Source organism: Pseudophryne corroboree, unplaced genomic scaffold, assembly GCF_028390025.1.
Source record: "Pseudophryne corroboree isolate aPseCor3 unplaced genomic scaffold, aPseCor3.hap2 scaffold_621, whole genome shotgun sequence".
Classification (NCBI taxonomy): domain Eukaryota; kingdom Metazoa; phylum Chordata; class Amphibia; order Anura; family Myobatrachidae; genus Pseudophryne; species Pseudophryne corroboree.
The window spans coordinates 88,588-106,040 of NW_026970217.1; the positions used below are offsets into that span (position 1 = coordinate 88,588).

Consider the following 17,453-nt stretch of genomic DNA (forward strand, 5'->3'; position numbering starts at 1 on the left):
TTATAGAGGAGGCGGTGCAAGGCATCCTGGGAACAGTCAAAGCTTTAGCCTGTTGGTGCCTTGGATCAAGATCCAACTCTACACCCCTATGTTAGTGTAGTGCCTTTTGGGGTTAAGGTTTTACAGAAAGTTACAGGTTTTTTTAATTTAGTAAAATATGCCCCATTTTAAAGATAGGGCATTTAAATTTGTTGCACCTGTGCAGTACATAGCAGCCTGCAGGGCATGTACAGTGGCTTCATTTGGGTGCACATACATTGCCGGCTCCTGGTCGCAAACTGAAATTATTGTGTGTAAGTGTAATTAGCGGTGTTTATGTCATACAGGGGGGTGGGGGAGGTTTGTGGTTGGTGGGGGGCACGCTGTGTGATTATTATCCTGCATCTATACATACATGCGCTGACACCTGGACATACACTGATGTACCCACACCTAATATCCATACATACACACCCTGACACCTGGACATACACTAACATTCCCACACCTGCATCTATACATACACACGCTGACACCTGGACATACACCAACATACAAGCACCTGCATCTATATATACACGCGCTGACAAATGGACATACACCGACGTACCCACACTTGCATCTATACATACATGCACTGACATCTGGACATACAAGCACCTGCATCTATACATACACGCGCTGACATCTGAACCTACACTGACGTTCCCACACCTGCATCTATACATACACATTCTGACACCTGGACATACACAGACGTACCCACACCTGCATCTATACATACACGCGTTGACACCTGGACGCACACCGACGTACACACACCTACATCTATATATGCATGGATGCAAATGTGGGTACGTTGTAGCATACCGCTGTGTTTCACCAACCATCACAGCGCTCTCCCCCTGTTTTCTTTCATTACTCACGTGAGTTACATATTAACTTTAACTGCAGTAAATAAGAGGCGTTGGTTACAACTGTTGCTGTTCATCCACAAGAAGGAATTTAATGTATCAATTACAATTGGAAAGTAACGATTTAATTACAACAGCTGTATCCAGGAGGATTTTTTGGACACTTTAATAGACATTCCGTTGTCATAAAGGGCAATATGAAATAGATACTGATTACATTTAGATATGGATAGTGGTGCCTATATATGTTGACTCCATTGTATTTTGTTGAATGTGGGTTTCTTCTGTCTATATATATTTTTTTTAAAATAAAGAGCTTGTATATTCTATTTTTTGCGCTCCCTTGATAACAAGTGTGATTATCTTTAAAATTTGGTTTATTATTGGTAGAACAGTACTAACTATGGGAGCAGCATTTTATAATATATGGTAAAAATTAATAGATGTATAAAGATTAAATAAGCAACAAATTGGAGAAATAGATAAGTTTTGATAGGAGCGCTGGGTTCTATATATATATATATATATATTGACATTTGGTTATATATATGTATAGACTTTATAAATTCTTGACAGAGATGTGCCTGAGCAGCAGCCCTCCCCAGCCCTATCTCAAATCATACTTATTTTGCATAGGAGATACCATGGTCATGAAGATTGTTCTCCCAGGGTGAGGTTCATTCATTGCATTCTGGGTATGCTGATCCCTGTGATTTCCCCAAATGTGGGAAACTGGACTGCATTATTTGTGGTAGTGAGGTACTGTGTTTGTGCTTTCCTCTGGTCAGCTCTGGTAAAAGTCAGATTTCTTTATCTCAGATCTTCCTCTAGCCTTGTTCTTCTTTCGAGAGTTCCCTTGTGCTGCCTCAGTTGGATCTCCTTCACTTGACAGGGGGGTGCCCGAGCAGCGACCCTCCCCAGCTCTAGCCCAACTCCTACTTACCTGCCAGGTGAGATACTATGATCATGAAGGTGCTTCTCCCAGGGCAAGGCTCACCCATTGCACTCTGGGTGTGCTGCTCCTGCGGTTTCCCCAAATGTTGGACACTTGACTGCATAATTTGTGTTTCCCCTGGTCGGCTCTCGTATAATATAGATCTCTTTGTCTCAGGTCTCTCTCCAGCCTAGTTTGCTGTCTGTTTCCACTTCTCTTTTCTTGAGCCACTCCCTTCTATGCCCTTGCTCACTATCCTGACTTCTCCAGTCTGCTTACTTTGTGCCTTCCAACGCACAATACAAACTACAGGTAGTGCTGCAGGGCCCACGCCCTTTTACTTGCCTTACAGAGCAGCTCTGGAGCTGTTACAGTGCCCAGCTGCTGCAAGAAATCAGCTTGAATGCTTCAGGGGCTGGGGCATAGCCAACATGAGCCCCACACCGAAGGAGGGTGGAGGTGTTTAATGTGAACTAGGGGTCATCCAAGCACCGCAAAAGGCCGCCATGCCCTGCACGCCCCTTTTCTCTTTTCATATGCAGACGAGGGTTGACGCCAACTTTGACCCACTGCTTGGATGACATCACCATATGCAAATCCATCTGCTGCAGGCCTTCCCCCAGGAATGCTTGCACTAGTTGTTGCATTTGGTTTGTTGTTTGGGGGTGCTTCAGTATTAGGCAGCCTTCTGCCCTCCCATGTTCATCTGAAAATATGTGTTCTCCCTGCAGTTGTTGTCCCCAGATGAGAGTTTCCTTATGCTGCCTCAGTCGTTAACCGTGGCTGGATCTTATTGGCACTCGCGGTCGGGATATTCCTCCCTGCCGTGGGGTAGAGACCTCCTTTTGCTCGGTCTCAAATTGCTTTTTCCCCTTCACCGCTGTCTTTACATCAGACGTCCGCCGTGATGTAGCTCGTTCATGAATGGGCTTATATCTCAGCAATCAGAGTGTCTGGTAGTCACCTTCCTTACGCGTTTCTCCGCTGTTATCCAAGAGCGGTTTCGTCAGAGGATACATCAGCAGCCTAGCAGGCTCTTTTTAAAATGCACCGGACCAATAGCATTACTAATTAGTTGATTGGATATATACATGTACTAATTGGATGCATACATGTAATGACTCACATATGGAACAACTTTCTAATTGCAATTGCACATATAAAGGCATTTCATAATATAAAAATAAGCAACATGGTGATTAAAAATAATAATAAAATAAGCAACAAGGTGGTTTAAAAAATAACAGAAAATATATAATCTATATACAGATTAACCTCTAATCTTTCAATCAATACCTCATCTCTATAATCACATACACATAATTCAGAGACCCAGCACTAAGGATCCCCATTTACTTATATAAAACCTTTTAGGGTAACATAAATCCAACCCACTACTAAAGCAGCTCTTGTGGCGCAGGGGAAACATCACCTGCACTCTATGCAGCGAGTCCCATGTTCGAATCCAACCCGCTCATCTTAACATCCATATTATTTATTTACTTTTAATGGGATCATTCTATCAATTCATTTTTACCTTTAATTTTTGTTAATATTATTTCTATATTTCATTATTTTAACCCCTGGAATAATTACATTGCTGCTTAAACAACAAAAAGAATTGAAGAAAGAATAATTATTAAACAGACAATTTAAGGATTCGAAGATTTAAAGATTTAAAGATGTAAAAATTTAAAACAGGGAGGGGGGGGGGGGAGGGAGGGGGGCCTTTTGGGAGAAGGAGGGGAAAAAAATAAAAAATATATATATATAGAACCAAGAGAAAGTGTAAAAAGAGGATGGAGGAAGAAATCTGATGTTCATCATTACTAGTGGATTTTACTAAAGAACTTTAAAGGAACACACACAACAGGATTATACAGTTTCATACTAAGAGGAATGCTGTTCCCAAAATAGCTACTTCTAATAATTTTGTTTATTTATTAAACATACAATAAATGGATATTCAATAAATAATATATTAGGTAAATCAATAGATAAAATCTTCAGAGACTGCCAATGTTGTTCAGTTCGATGCTCTCAATCAGACCATCAGGTGTAGGGGTACCCAAAGAAAAAATCCAAAATGCCTCCCTTGTCAAGTAAAGGAGATTCAACTGAGGCAGCACAAGGGAACTCTCATCTGGGGACAACAACTGCAGGGAGAACACATATTTTCAGATGAACATGGGAGGGCAGAAGGCTGCCTAATACTGAAGCACCCCCAAACAACAAACCAAATGCAACAACTAGTACAAGCATTCCTTGGGGAAGGTCTGCAGAAGATGGAATTGCATACGGTGATGTCATCCAAGCAGTGGGCCAAAGTTGGCTGGAACCCTTATCTGCATATGAAAAGAGAAAAGGGGTATGCAGGGCATGGCGGCCTTTTGCTGCGCTTGGATGACCCCTAGTTCGCATTAAACACCCCCACCCTCCTTCGGTGTGGGGCTCATGTTGGCCATGCCCCAGCCCCTGAAGCATTCAAGCTGATTTCTTGCAGCAGCTGGGCACTGTAACAGCTCCAGAGCTGCTCTGTAAGGCAACTAAAAGGGTGTGGGCCCTGCAGCACTACCTGTAGTTCGCATTGTGCGTTGGAAGGCACAAAGTAAGCAGACGGGAGAAGTCAGGGTAGTGCGCAAGGGCATAGAAGGGAGCGGCTCAAGAAAAGAGAAGTGGAAACAGTCAGCAAACTAGGCTGGAGAGAGACCTGAGACAAAGAGATCTGAATTATATGAGAGCCGACCAGGGGAAACACAAATTATGCAGTCAAGTTTCCCACATTTGGGGAATTCAAAGGGGCAGCACACCCAGAGTGCAATGGGTGAGCCTTGCCCTGGGAGAAGCACCTACATGATCATAGTATCTCACCTGGCAGGTAAGTAGGAGTTGGGCTAGAGCTGGGGAGGGTCGCTGCTCGGGCACCCCCCTGTCAAGTGAAGGAGATCCAACTGAGGCAGCACAAGGGAACTCTCGAAAGAAGAACAAGGCTAGAGGAAGATCTGAGACAAAGAAATCTGACTTTTACCAGAGCTGACCAGAGGAAAGCACAAACACAGTCCCCCACTACCACAAATAATGCAGTCGAGTTTCCCACATTTGGGGAAATCACAGGGGTCAGCATACCCAGAATGCAATGAATGAACCTCACCCTGGGAGAACAATCTTCATGACCATGGTATCTCCTATGCAAAATAAGTATGATTTGGGATAGGGCTGGGGAGGGCCGCTGCTCAGGCACATCTCTGTCAAGTAAAGGAGATTCAACTGAGGCAACACAAGGGAACTCTCATCTGGGGACAACAACTGTAGGGAGAACACATATTTTCAAATGAACATGGGAGGGCAGAAGGCTGCCTAATACTGAAGCACCCCCAAACAACAAACCAAATGCAACAACTAGTACAAGCATTCCTGGGGGAAGGTCTGCAGAAGACGGATTTGCATACAGTGATGTCATCCAAGCAGTGGGCCAAAGTTGGCTGGAACCCTCATCTGCATATGAAAAGAGAAAAGGGGTATGCAGGGCATGGCGGCCTTTTGCGGCGCTTGGATGACCCTTAGTTCGCATTAAACACCCCCACCCTCCTTCGGTGTGGGGCTCATGTTGGCAATGCCCCAGCATTCAAGCTGATTTCTTGCAGCAGCTTGGCACTGTAACAGCTCCAGAGCTGCTCTGTAAGGCAAGTAACAGGTTGTGGGCCATGCAGCACTACCTGTAGTTTGCATTGTGCATTGGAAGGCACAAAGTAAGCAGACAGGAGAAGTCAGGATAGTGCACAAGGGTATAGAAGGGAGGGGCTCAAAAAAAAAGAAGTGGAAACAGACAGCAAACTAGGCTGGAGAGAGACCTTAGACAAAGAGATCTGAATTATACGAGAGCCGACCAGGGGAAACACAAATTATGCAGTCAAGTGTCCCACATTTGGGGAAATCGCAGGAGCAGCACACCCAGAGTGCAATGGGTGAGCCTTGCCCTGGGAGAAGCACCTTCATGATCATAGTATCTCACCTGGCAGGTAAGTAGGAGTTGGGCTATAGCTGGGGAGGGTCCCTGCTTAAGCACCCCTCTGTCAAGTGAAGGAGATCCAACTGAGGCAGCACAAGGGAACTCTCAAAAGAAGAATAAGGCTAGAGGAAGAAATGAGACAAAGAAATCTGACTTTTACCAGAGCTGACCAGAGGAAAGCACAAACACAGTCCCCCACTACTACAAATAATGCAGTCAAGTTTCCCACATTTGGGGAAATCACAGGGGTCAGCATACCCAGAATGCAATGAATGACCCTCACCCTGGGGGAACAATCTTCTTGACCATGGTATCTCCTATGCAAAATAAGTATGATTTGAGATAGGGCTAGGGAGGTCCGCTGCTCAGGCACATCTCTGTCAAGTAAAGGAGATTCAACTGAGGCAGCACAAGGGAACTCTCATCTGGGGACAACAACTGCAGGGAGAACACATATTTTCAGATGAACATGGGAGGGCAGAAGGCTGCCTAATACTGAAGCACCCCCAAACAACAAACCAAATGCAACAACTAGTGCAAGCATTCCTGGGGGAAGGCCTGCAGCAGATTGATTTGCATATGGTAATGCCATCCAAGCAGTGGGTCAAAGTTGGCTTCAACCCTCGTCTGCATATGAAAAGAGAAAAGGTGCGTGCAGGGCATGGCGGCCTTTTGCGGCGCTTGGATGACCCCTAGTTCGCATTAAACACCTCCACCCTCCTTCGGTGTGGGGCTCATGTTGGCTATGCCCCAGCCCCTGAAGCATTCAAGCTGATTTCTTGCAGCAGCTGGGCACTGTAACATCCCCAGAGCTGCTCTGTAAGGCAAGTAAAAGGGTGTGGGCCCTGCAGCACTACCTGTAGTTTGCATTGTGCATTGGAAAGCACAAAGTAAGCAGACGGGAGAAGTCAGGATAGTGCGCAAGGGCATAGAAGGGAGCGGCTCAAGAAAAGAGAAGTGGAAACAGACAGCAAACTAGGCTGGAGAGAGACCTGAGACAAAGAGATCTGAATTATACGAGAGCCGACCAGGGGAAACACAAATTATGCAGTCAAGTTTCCCACATTTGGGGAAATCGCAGGAGCAGCACACCCAGAGTGCAATGGGTGAGCCTTGCACTGGGAGTAGCAACTTCCTGATCATAGTATCTCACCTGGCAGGTAAGTAGGAGTTGGGCTAGAGCTGGGGAGGGTCGCTGCTCGGGCACCCCCCAGTCAAGTGAAGGAGATCCAACTGAGGCAGCACAAGGGAACTCTCGAAAGAAGAACAAGGCTAGAGGAAGATCTGAGACAAAGAAATCTGACTTTTACCAGAGCTGACCAGAGGAAAGCACAAACACAGTCCCCCACTATCACAAATAATGCAGTCGAGTTTCCCACATTTGGGGAAATCACAGGGGTCAGCATACCCAGAATGCAATGAATGAACCTCACCCTGGGAGAACAATCTTCATGACCATGGTATCTCCTATGCAAAATAAGTATGATTTGGGATAGGGCTGGGGAGGGCCGCTGCTCAGGCATATATCTGTCAAGTAAAGAAGATTCAACTGAGGCAGCACAAGGGAACTCTCATCTGGGGACAACAACTGCAGGGAGAACACATATTTTCAAATGAACATGGGAGGGTAGAAGGCTGCCTAATACTGAAGCACCCCCAAACAACAAACCAAATGCAACAACTAGTACAAGCATTCCTGGGGGAAGGTCTGCAGAAGACGGATTTGCATACAGTGATGTCATCCAAGCAGTGGGCCAAAGTTGGCTGGAACCCTCATCTGCATATGAAAAGAGAAAAGGGGTATGCAGGGCATGGCGGCCTTTTGCTGCGCTTGGATGACCCTTAGTTCGCATTAAACACCCCCACCCTCCTTCGGTGTGGGGCTCATGTTGGCAATGCCCCAGCCCCTGAAGCATTCCAGCTGATTTCTTGCAGCAGCTGGGCACTGTAACAGCTCCAGAGCTGCTCTGTAAGGCAACTAAAAGGGTGTGGGCCCTGCAGCACTACCTGTAGTTCGCATTGTGCGTTGGAAGGCACAAAGTAAGCAGACGGGAGAAGTCAGGATAGTGCGCAAGGGCATAGAAGGGAGCGGCTCAAGAAAAGAGAAGTGGAAACAGACAGCAAACTAGGCTGGAGAGAGACCTGAGACAAAGAGATCTGAATTATATGAGAGCCGACCAGAGGAAACACAAATTATGCAGTCAAGTGTCCCACATTTGGGGAAATCGCAGGAGCAGCACACCCAGAGTGCAATGGGTGAGCCTTGCCCTGGGAGAAGCACCTTCCTGATCATAGTATCTCACCTGGCAGGTAAGTAGGAGTTGGGCTAGAGCTGGGGAGGGTCGCTGCTCGGGCACCCCCCTGTCAAGTGAAGGAGATCCAACTGAGGCAGCACAAGGGAACTCTCGAAAGAAGAACAAGGCTAGAGGAAGATCTGAGACAAAGAAATCTGACTTTTACCAGAGCTGACCAGAGGAAAGCACAAACACAGTCCCCCACTACCACAAATAATGCAGTCGAGTTTCCCACATTTGGGGAAATCACAGGGGTCAGCATACCCAGAATGCAATGAATGAACCTCACCCTGGGAGAACAATCTTCATGACCATGGTAACTCCTATGCAAAATAAGTATGATTTGGGATAGGGCTGGGGAGGGCCGCTGCTCAGGCATATCTCTGTCAAGTAAAGGAGATTCAACTGAGGCAGCACAAGGGAACTCTCATCTGGGGACAACAACTGCAGGGAGAACACATATTTTCAAATGAACATGGGAGGGCAGAAGGCTGCCTAATACTGAAGCACCCCCAACAACAAACCAAATGCAACAACTAGTACAAGCATTCCTGGGGGAAGGTCTGCAGAAGACGGATTTGCATACAGTGATGTCATCCAAGCAGTGGGCCAAAGTTGGCTGGAACCCTCATCTGCATATGAAAAGAGAAAAGGGGTATGCAGGGCATGGCGGCCTTTTGCGGCGCTTGGATGACCCTTAGTTCGCATTAAACACCCCCACCCTCCTTCGGTGTGGGGCTCATGTTGGCAATGCCCCAGCATTCAAGCTGATTTCTTGCAGCAGCTTGGCACTGTAACAGCTCCAGAGCTGCTCTGTAAGGCAAGTAACAGGTTGTGGGCCATGCAGCACTACCTGTAGTTTGCATTGTGCATTGGAAGGCACAAAGTAAGCAGACAGGAGAAGTCAGGATAGTGCACAAGGGTATAGAAGGGAGGGGCTCAAAAAAAAAGAAGTGGAAACAGACAGCAAACTAGGCTGGAGAGAGACCTTAGACAAAGAGATCTGAATTATATGAAAGCCGACCAGTGGAAACACAAATTATGCAGTCAAGTTTCCCACATTTGGGGAAATCACAGGGGCAGCACACCCAGAGTGCAATGGGTGAGCCTTGCCCTGGGAGAAGCACCTTCATGATCATAGTATCTCACCTGGCAGGTAAGTAGGAGTTGGGCTAGAGCTGGGGAGGGTCGCTGCTCGGGCACCCCCCTGTCAAGTGAAGGAGATCCAACTGAGGCAGCACAAGGGAACTCTCGAAAGAAGAACAAGGCTAGAGGAAGATCTGAGACAAAGAAATCTGACTTTTACCAGAGCTGACCAGAAGAAAGCACAAACACAGTCCCCCACTACCACAAATAATGCAGTCGAGTTTCCCACATTTGGGGAAATCACAGGGGTCAGCATACCCAGAATGCAATGAATGAACCTCACCCTGGGAGAACAATTTTCATGACCATGGTATCTCCTATGCAAAATAAGTATGATTTGGGATAGGGCTGGGGAGGGCCGCTGCTCAGGCACATCTCTGTCAAGTAAAGGAGATTCAACTGAGGCAACACAAGGGAACTCTCATCTGGGGACAACAACTGCACATACTAACTGATTGCGCCACAGAGACACTTTGCAAAAGTCCATACTGACAAAGGCTAATAAGCATTCATCTAAAACGTTTCCTAGAAAAACTTTAAAAAGTCAATAATCTGGAGAGTTTTTGTAAGATGTTTCTTCCATCAACCAACGAAGAAACACATTGGTACTTTCCCATGATGAGTGAGTGCTTCAGGATCTCTTGAACTTACATGTGCAGCAGAGTACTGCAATGGAAGCATGCTGGGCTCATAACCGAGAGGTAGGCAGATTGAAACTATCCTCTGCTATATGCATTTTTTTTTTTGTTAATTAAAGTAATCCAAAACTGGGATTGATATTTTGTCTCTTTTATTTTTACTTAAAGTACAATAACTTTTACCATTTTAATTTGTTTTAATAGTATATTGACAGTATTGTTTTCTTTCAAAAATCCACTTCATTTTCTTTACCCTATTATTAAAATGGTAATTGACAAAAACAAACTACATTGTCACCAGAAGAGCAATACAAAATGTACAAGTGATATATTAAAATCATCTTTCCAGCTTGAATTTCAATGATGCATTGGGGCAACGATTTTGTGAGAAACATCTTCACCCTTAAATAAAGATTTTCTTAATTCCTTACCTGTGTGCTAATTAGATATCACCTTGTTTTCACATTAAACAGACTTCCACATGAGAAAGCAGCAAGGATGCAGTGGCGTTAATTTTTCCTGGTGTCAACTTGTATTATTTCAGTAGACATTGAAATGAGGATGCATCTTGCTGCCTTTCCAATGAAGCAAGTTTAATTTAGTAATAGGTGAAAAACCATCCTTACAAAGGTGTTAATCAGAGACTTGGCTTTGTGGACACTTTTCAGAGAACAAATTTGTTAGCATAAAAATAAAGCCAGAAAATGAAGAGCTGTTTAATCACTCGATTGGATTTTTCTGCCAGCATATTTTTTTTCTCTGCAACCCACTGCTAAATTGTGCTTCCTAGCTGTTTTTTATAAAATCACTGAATCAAATCTAACTCTGATTACATCAGAGAAGGCCAGGTACCCTACACCATAAGAGGAGGTTTGAAATTTTGACTTGTCTACTTAAATATCACCAAAATTTGATCACAAGGTTAATTACATCCCTGGGTGAGATTGAACCACCAACCTTTTGGTTAATAGCCAAACACACTAACCGATTGCGCCACAGAGACACTTTGCAAAAGTCTATACTGACAAAGGCTAATAAGCATTCATCTAAAACGTTTCCTAGAAAAACTTTAAAAAGTCAATAATCTGGAGAGTTTTTGTAAGATGTTTCTTCCATCAACCAACGAAGAAACACATTGGTACTTTCCCATGATGAGTGAGTGCTTCAGGATCTCTTGCACTTACATGTGCAGCAGAATACTGCAATGGAAGCATGCTGGGCCCATAACCCAGAGGTAGGCAGATTGAAACTATCCTCTGCTATATGCATTTTTTTTGTTAATTAAAGTAATCCAAAACTGGGATTGATATTTTGTCTCTTTTATTTTTACTTAAAGTACAATAACTTTTACCATTTTAATTTGTTTTAATAGTATATTGACAGTATTGTTTTCTTTCAAAAATCCACTTCATTTTCTTTACCCTATTATTAAAATGGTAATTGACAAAAACAAACTACATTGTCACCAGAAGAGCAATACAAAATGTACAAGTGATATATTAAAATCATCTTTCCAGCTTGAATTTCAATGATGCATTGGGTCAACAATTTTGTGAGAAACATCTTCACCCTTAAATAAAGATTTTCTTAATTCCTTACCTGTGTGCTAATTAGATATCACCTTGTTTTCACATTAAACAGACTTCCACATGAGAAAGCAGCAAGGATGCAGTGGCGTTAATGTTTCCTGGTGTCAACCTGTATTATTTCAGTAGACATTGAAATGAGGATACATCTTGCTGCCTTTCCAATGAAGCAAGTTTAATTTAGTAATAGGTGAAAAACCATCCCTACAAAGGTGTTAATCAGAGACTTGGCTTTGTGGACACTTTTCAGAGAACAAATTTGTTAGCATAAAAATAAATCCAGAAAATGAAGAGCTGTTTAATCACGCAATTTGATTTTTTTGCCAGCATATTTCTTTTTCTCTGCAACCCACTGCTAAATTGTGCTTCCTAGATGTTTTTATAAAATCACTGAATCAAATCTAACTCTGATTACATCAGAGAAGGCCAGGTACCCTACACCATAACAGGGGGTATGAAATTTGACTTGTCTACTTAAAGATCACCAAAATCTGATAACAAGGTCAATTACGTCCCTGGGTGGGATTGAACCACCAACCTTTTGGTTAATAGCCGTACACACTAACTGATTGCGCCACAGAGACACTTTGCAAAAGTACATACTGACAAATGCTAATAAGCATTCATCTAAAACGTTTCCTAGAAAAACTTAAAAAAGTCAATAATCTGGAGAGTTTTTGTAAGATGTTTCTTCTATCAACCAACGAAGAAACACATTGGTACTTTCCCATGATGAGTGAGTGCTTCAGGATCTCTTGCACTTACATGTGCAGCAGAGTACAGCAATGGAAGCATGCTGGGCCCATAACCCAGAGGTAGGCAGGTTGAAACTATCCTCTGCTATATGCATTTTTTTGTTTGTTAATTAAAGTAATCCAAAACTGGGATTGATATTTTGGCTCTTTTATTTTTACTTAAAGTACAATAACTTTTACCATTTTAATTTGTTTTAATAGTATATTGACAGTATTGTTTTCTTTCAAAAATCCACTTAATTTTCTTTACCCTATTATTAAAATGGTAATTGACAAAAACAAACTACATTGTCACCAGAAGAGCAATACAAAATGTACAAGTGATATATTAAAATCATATTTCCAGCTTGAATTTCAATGATGCATTGGGGCAACGATTTTGTGAGAAACATCTTCACCCTTAAATAAAGATTTTCTTAATTCCTTACCTGTGTGCTAATTAGATATCACCTTGTTTTCATATAAAACAGACTTCCACATGAGAAAGCAGCAAGGATGCAGTGGCGTTAATGTTTCCTGGTGTCAACTTGTATTATTTTAGTAGACATTGAAATGAGGATGCATCTTGCTGCCTTTCCAATGAAGCAAGTTTAATTTAGTAATAGGTGAAAAACCATCCTTACAAAGGTGTTAATCAGAGTCTTGGCTTTGTGGACACTTTTCAGAGAACAAATTTGTTAGCATAAATATAAAGCCAGAAAATGAAGAGCTGTTTAATCACTCAATTGGATTTTTCTGCCAGCATATTTTTTTTCTCTGCAACCCACTGCTAAATTGTGCTTCCTAGCTGTTTTTATAAAATCACTGAATCAAATCTAACTCTGATTACATCAGAGAAGGCCAGGTACCCTACACCATAACAGGGGGTTTGAAATTTTGACTTGTCTACTTAAAGAACACTAAAATCTGATATCAAGGTCAATTAGGTCCCTGGATGGGATTGAACCACCAGCCTTATGGTTAATAGCCTTACATACTAACTGATTGCGCCACAGAGACACTTTGCAAAAGTCCATACTGACAAAGGCTAATAAGCATTCATCTAAAACGTTTCCTAGAAAAACTTTAAAAAGTCAATAATCTGGAGAGTTTTTGTAAGATGTTTCTTCCATCAACCAACGAAGAAACACATTGGTACTTTCCCATGATGAGTGAGTGCTTCAGGATCTCTTGCACTTACATGTGCAGCAGAGTACTGCAATGGAAGCATGCTGGGCCCATAACCCAGAGGTAGGCAGATTGAAACTATCCTCTGCTATATGCATTTTTTTTGTTAATTAAAGTAATCCAAAACTGGGATTGATATTTTGTCTCTTTTATTTTTACTTAAAGTACAATAACTTTTACCATTTTAATTTGTTTTAATAGTATATTGACAGTATTGTTTTCTTTCAAAAATCCACTTCATTTTCTTTACCCTATTATTAAAATGGTAATTGACAAAAACAAACTACATTGTCACCAGAAGAGCAATACAAAATGTACAAGTGATATATTAAAATCATATTTCCAGCTTGAATTTCAATGATGCATTGGGGCAACGATTTTGTGAGAAACATCTTCACCCTTAAATTAAGATTTTCTTAATTCCTTACCTGTGTGCTAATTAGATATCACCTTGTTTTCATATTAAACAGACTTCCACATGAGAAAGCAGCAAGGATGCAGTGGCGTTAATGTTTCCTGGTGTCAACTTGTATTATTTCAGTAGACATTGAAATGAGGATGCATCTTGCTGCCTTTCCAATGAAGCAAGTTTAATTTAGTAATAGGTGAAAAACCATCCTTACAAAGGTGTTAATCAGAGACTTGGCTTTGTGGACACTTTTCAGAGAACAAATTTGTTAGCATAAAAATAAAGCCAGAAAATGAAGAGCTGTTTAATCACTCAATTGGATTTTTCTGCCAGCATATTTTTTTTCTCTGCAACCCACTGCTAAATTGTGCTTCCTAGATGTTTTTATAAAATCACTGAATCAAATCTAACTCTGATTACATCAGAGAAGGCCAGGTACCCTACACCATAACAGGGGGTATGAAATTTGACTTGTCTACTTAAAGATCACCAAAATCTGATAACAATGTCAATTACGTCCCTGGGTGGGATTGAACCACCAACCTTTTGGTTAATAGCCGTACACACTAACTGATTGCGCCACAGAGACACTTTGCAAAAAGTACTTACTGACAAATGCTAATAAGCATTCATCTAAAACGTTTCCTAGAAAAACTTAAAAAAGTCAATAATCTGGAGAGTTTTTGTAAGATGTTTCTTCTATCAACCAACGAAGAAACACATTGGTACTTTCCCATGATGAGTGAGTGCTTCAGGATCTCTTGCACTTACATGTGCAGCAGAGTACAGCAATGGAAGCATGCTGGGCCCATAACCCAGAGGTAGGCAGATTGAAACTATCCTCTGCTATATGCATTTTTTTGTTTGTTAATTAAAGTAATCCAAAACTGGGATTGATATTTTGGCTCTTTTATTTTTACTTAAAGTACAATAACTTTTACCATTTTAATTTGTTTTAATAGTATATTGACAGTATTGTTTTCTTTCAAAAATCCACTTAATTTTCTTTACCCTATTATTAAAATGGCAATTGACAAAAACAAACTACATTGTCACCAGAAGAGCAATACAAAATGTACAAGTGATATATTAAAATCATCTTTCCAGCTTGAATTTCAATGTTGCATTGGGTCAACAATTTTGTGAGAAACATCTTCACCCTTAAATAAAGATTTTCTTAATTCCTTACCTGTGTGCTAATTAGATATCACCTTGTTTTCACATTAAACAGACTTCCACATGAGAAAGCAGCAAGGATGCAGTGGCGTTAATGTTTCCTGGTGTCAACTTGTATTATTTCAGTAGACATTGAAATGAGGATGCATCTTGCTGCCTTTCCAATGAAGCAAGTTTAATTTAGTAATAGGTGATAAACCATCCTTACAAAGGTGTTAATCAGAGACTTGGCTTTGTGGACACTTTTCAGAGAACAAATTTGTTAGCATAAAAATAAAGCCAGAAAATGAAGAGCTGTTTAATCACTCGATTGGATTTTTCTGCCAGCATATTTTTTTCTCTGCAACCCACTGCTAAATTGTGCTTCCTAGCTGTTTTTTATAAAATCACTGAATCAAATCTAACTCTGATTACATCAGAGAAGGCCATGTACCCTACACCATAAGAGGAGGTTTGAAATTTTGACTTGTCTACTTAAATATCACCAAAATCTGATCACAAGGTTAATTACGTCCCTGGGTGGGATTGAACCACCAACCTTTTGGTTAATAGCCAAACACACTAACCGATTGCGCCACAGAGACACTTTGCAAAAGTCCATACTGACAAAGGCTAATAAGCATTCATCTAAAACGTTTCCTAGAAAAACTTTAAAAAGTCAATAATCTGGAGAGTTTTTGTAAGATGTTTCTTCCATCAACCAACGAAGAAACACATTGGTACTTTCCCATGATGAGTGAGTGCTTCATGATCTCTTGCACTTACATGTGCAGGAGAGTACTGCAATGGAAGCATGCTGGGCTCATAACCCAGAGGTAGGCAGATTGAAACTATCCTCTGCTATATGCATTTTTTTTGTTAATTAAAGTAATCCAAAACTGGGATTGATATTTTGTCTCTTTTATTTTTACTTAAAGTACAATAACTTTTACCATTTTAATTTGTGTTAATAGTATATTGACAGTATTGTTTTCTTTCAAAAATCCACTTCATTTTCTTTACCCTATTATTAAAATGGTAATTGACAAAAACAAACTACATTGTCACCAGAAGAGCAATACAAAATGTACAAGTGATATATTAAAATCATCTTTCCAGCTTGAATTTCAATGATGCATTGGGTCAACAATTTTGTGAGAAACATCTTCACCCTTAAATAAAGATTTTCTTAATATCTTACCTGTGTGCTAATTAGATATCACCTTGTTTTCATATAAAACAGACTTCCACATGAGAAAGCAGCAAGGATGCAGTGGCGTTAATGTTTCCTGGTGTCAACTTGTATTATTTTAGTAGACATTGAAATGAGGATGCATCTTGCTGCCTTTCCAATGAAGCAAGTTTAATTTAGTAATAGGTGAAAAACCATCCTTACAAAGGTGTTAATCAGAGTCTTGGCTTTGTGGACACTTTTCAGAGAACAAATTTGTTAGCATAAATATAAAGCCAGAAAATGAAGAGCTGTTTAATCACTCAATTGGATTTTTCTGCCAGCATATTTTTTTTCTCTGCAACCCACTGCTAAATTGTGCTTCCTAGCTGTTTTTATAAAATCACTGAATCAAATCTAACTCTGATTACATCAGAGAAGGCCAGGTACCCTACACCATAACAGGGGGTTTGAAATTTTGACTTGTCTACTTAAAGAACACTAAAATCTGATATCAAGGTCAATTAGGTCCCTGGATGGGATTGAACCACCAGCCTTATGGTTAATAGCCTTACATACTAACTGATTGCGCCACAGAGACACTTTGCAAAAGTCCATACTGACAAAGGCTAATAAGCATTCATCTAAAACGTTTCCTAGAAAAACTTTAAAAAGTCAATAATCTGGAGAGTTTTTGTAAGATGTTTCTTCCATCAACCAACGAAGAAACACATTGGTACTTTCCCATGATGAGTGAGTGCTTCAGGATCTCTTGCACTTACATGTGCAGCAGAGTACTGCAATGGAAGCATGCTGGGCCCATAACCCAGAGGTAGGCAGATTGAAACTATCCTCTGCTATATGCATTTTTTTTGTTAATTAAAGTAATCCAAAACTGGGATTGATATTTTGTCTCTTTTATTTTTACTTAAAGTACAATAACTTTTACCATTTTAATTTGTTTTAATAGTATATTGACAGTATTGTTTTCTTTCAAAAATCCACTTCATTTTCTTTACCCTATTATTAAAATGGTAATTGACAAAAACAAACTACATTGTCACCAGAAGAGCAATACAAAATGTACAAGTGATATATTAAAATCATATTTCCAGCTTGAATTTCAATGATGCATTGGGGCAACGATTTTGTGAGAAACATCTTCACCCTTAAATTAAGATTTTCTTAATTCCTTACCTGTGTGCTAATTAGATATCACCTTGTTTTCATATTAAACAGACTTCCACATGAGAAAGCAGCAAGGATGCAGTGGCGTTAATGTTTCCTGGTGTCAAC

The 17,453-nt window shown here is 41.1% G+C and overlaps 11 non-coding genes and 2 pseudogenes across 11 annotated transcripts; 2 read left to right on the forward strand and 11 right to left on the reverse strand.

Moving 5' to 3' along the window:
• Positions 1–1,512: 1,512 nt before the first annotated feature.
• On the forward strand, positions 1,513–1,676 carry LOC135035924 (U1 spliceosomal RNA). The gene has a single exon (XR_010230808.1). It is a non-coding gene; the product is annotated as a U1 spliceosomal RNA (small nuclear RNA).
• Positions 1,677–1,828: 152 nt separating this feature from the next.
• Positions 1,829–1,970, forward strand: LOC135035899 (U1 spliceosomal RNA; annotated as a pseudogene).
• Positions 1,971–4,571: 2,601 nt separating this feature from the next.
• LOC135035895 (U1 spliceosomal RNA) lies at positions 4,572–4,713 on the reverse strand (annotated as a pseudogene).
• A 152-nt stretch (positions 4,714–4,865) lies between these two features.
• On the reverse strand, positions 4,866–5,029 carry LOC135035903 (U1 spliceosomal RNA). The gene has a single exon (XR_010230789.1). It is a non-coding gene; the product is annotated as a U1 spliceosomal RNA (small nuclear RNA).
• Positions 5,030–5,691: 662 nt separating this feature from the next.
• On the reverse strand, positions 5,692–5,854 carry LOC135035929 (U1 spliceosomal RNA). Its single transcript, XR_010230813.1, has one exon. It is a non-coding gene; the product is annotated as a U1 spliceosomal RNA (small nuclear RNA).
• A 152-nt stretch (positions 5,855–6,006) lies between these two features.
• On the reverse strand, positions 6,007–6,170 carry LOC135035922 (U1 spliceosomal RNA). Its single transcript, XR_010230806.1, has one exon. It is a non-coding gene; the product is annotated as a U1 spliceosomal RNA (small nuclear RNA).
• A 671-nt stretch (positions 6,171–6,841) lies between these two features.
• On the reverse strand, positions 6,842–7,004 carry LOC135035944 (U1 spliceosomal RNA). Its single transcript, XR_010230828.1, has one exon. It is a non-coding gene; the product is annotated as a U1 spliceosomal RNA (small nuclear RNA).
• Positions 7,005–7,156: 152 nt separating this feature from the next.
• Positions 7,157–7,320, reverse strand: LOC135035909 (U1 spliceosomal RNA). The gene has a single exon (XR_010230795.1). It is a non-coding gene; the product is annotated as a U1 spliceosomal RNA (small nuclear RNA).
• A 671-nt stretch (positions 7,321–7,991) lies between these two features.
• Positions 7,992–8,154, reverse strand: LOC135035933 (U1 spliceosomal RNA). The gene has a single exon (XR_010230818.1). It is a non-coding gene; the product is annotated as a U1 spliceosomal RNA (small nuclear RNA).
• A 152-nt stretch (positions 8,155–8,306) lies between these two features.
• Positions 8,307–8,470, reverse strand: LOC135035913 (U1 spliceosomal RNA). The gene has a single exon (XR_010230799.1). It is a non-coding gene; the product is annotated as a U1 spliceosomal RNA (small nuclear RNA).
• Positions 8,471–9,131: 661 nt separating this feature from the next.
• On the reverse strand, positions 9,132–9,294 carry LOC135035931 (U1 spliceosomal RNA). The gene has a single exon (XR_010230815.1). It is a non-coding gene; the product is annotated as a U1 spliceosomal RNA (small nuclear RNA).
• A 152-nt stretch (positions 9,295–9,446) lies between these two features.
• Positions 9,447–9,610, reverse strand: LOC135035918 (U1 spliceosomal RNA). The gene has a single exon (XR_010230802.1). It is a non-coding gene; the product is annotated as a U1 spliceosomal RNA (small nuclear RNA).
• A 5,907-nt stretch (positions 9,611–15,517) lies between these two features.
• TRNAN-AUU (transfer RNA asparagine (anticodon AUU)) lies at positions 15,518–15,591 on the reverse strand. The gene has a single exon. It is a non-coding gene; the product is annotated as a tRNA-Asn (tRNA).
• Between the last annotated feature and the right edge of the window lie 1,862 nt (positions 15,592–17,453).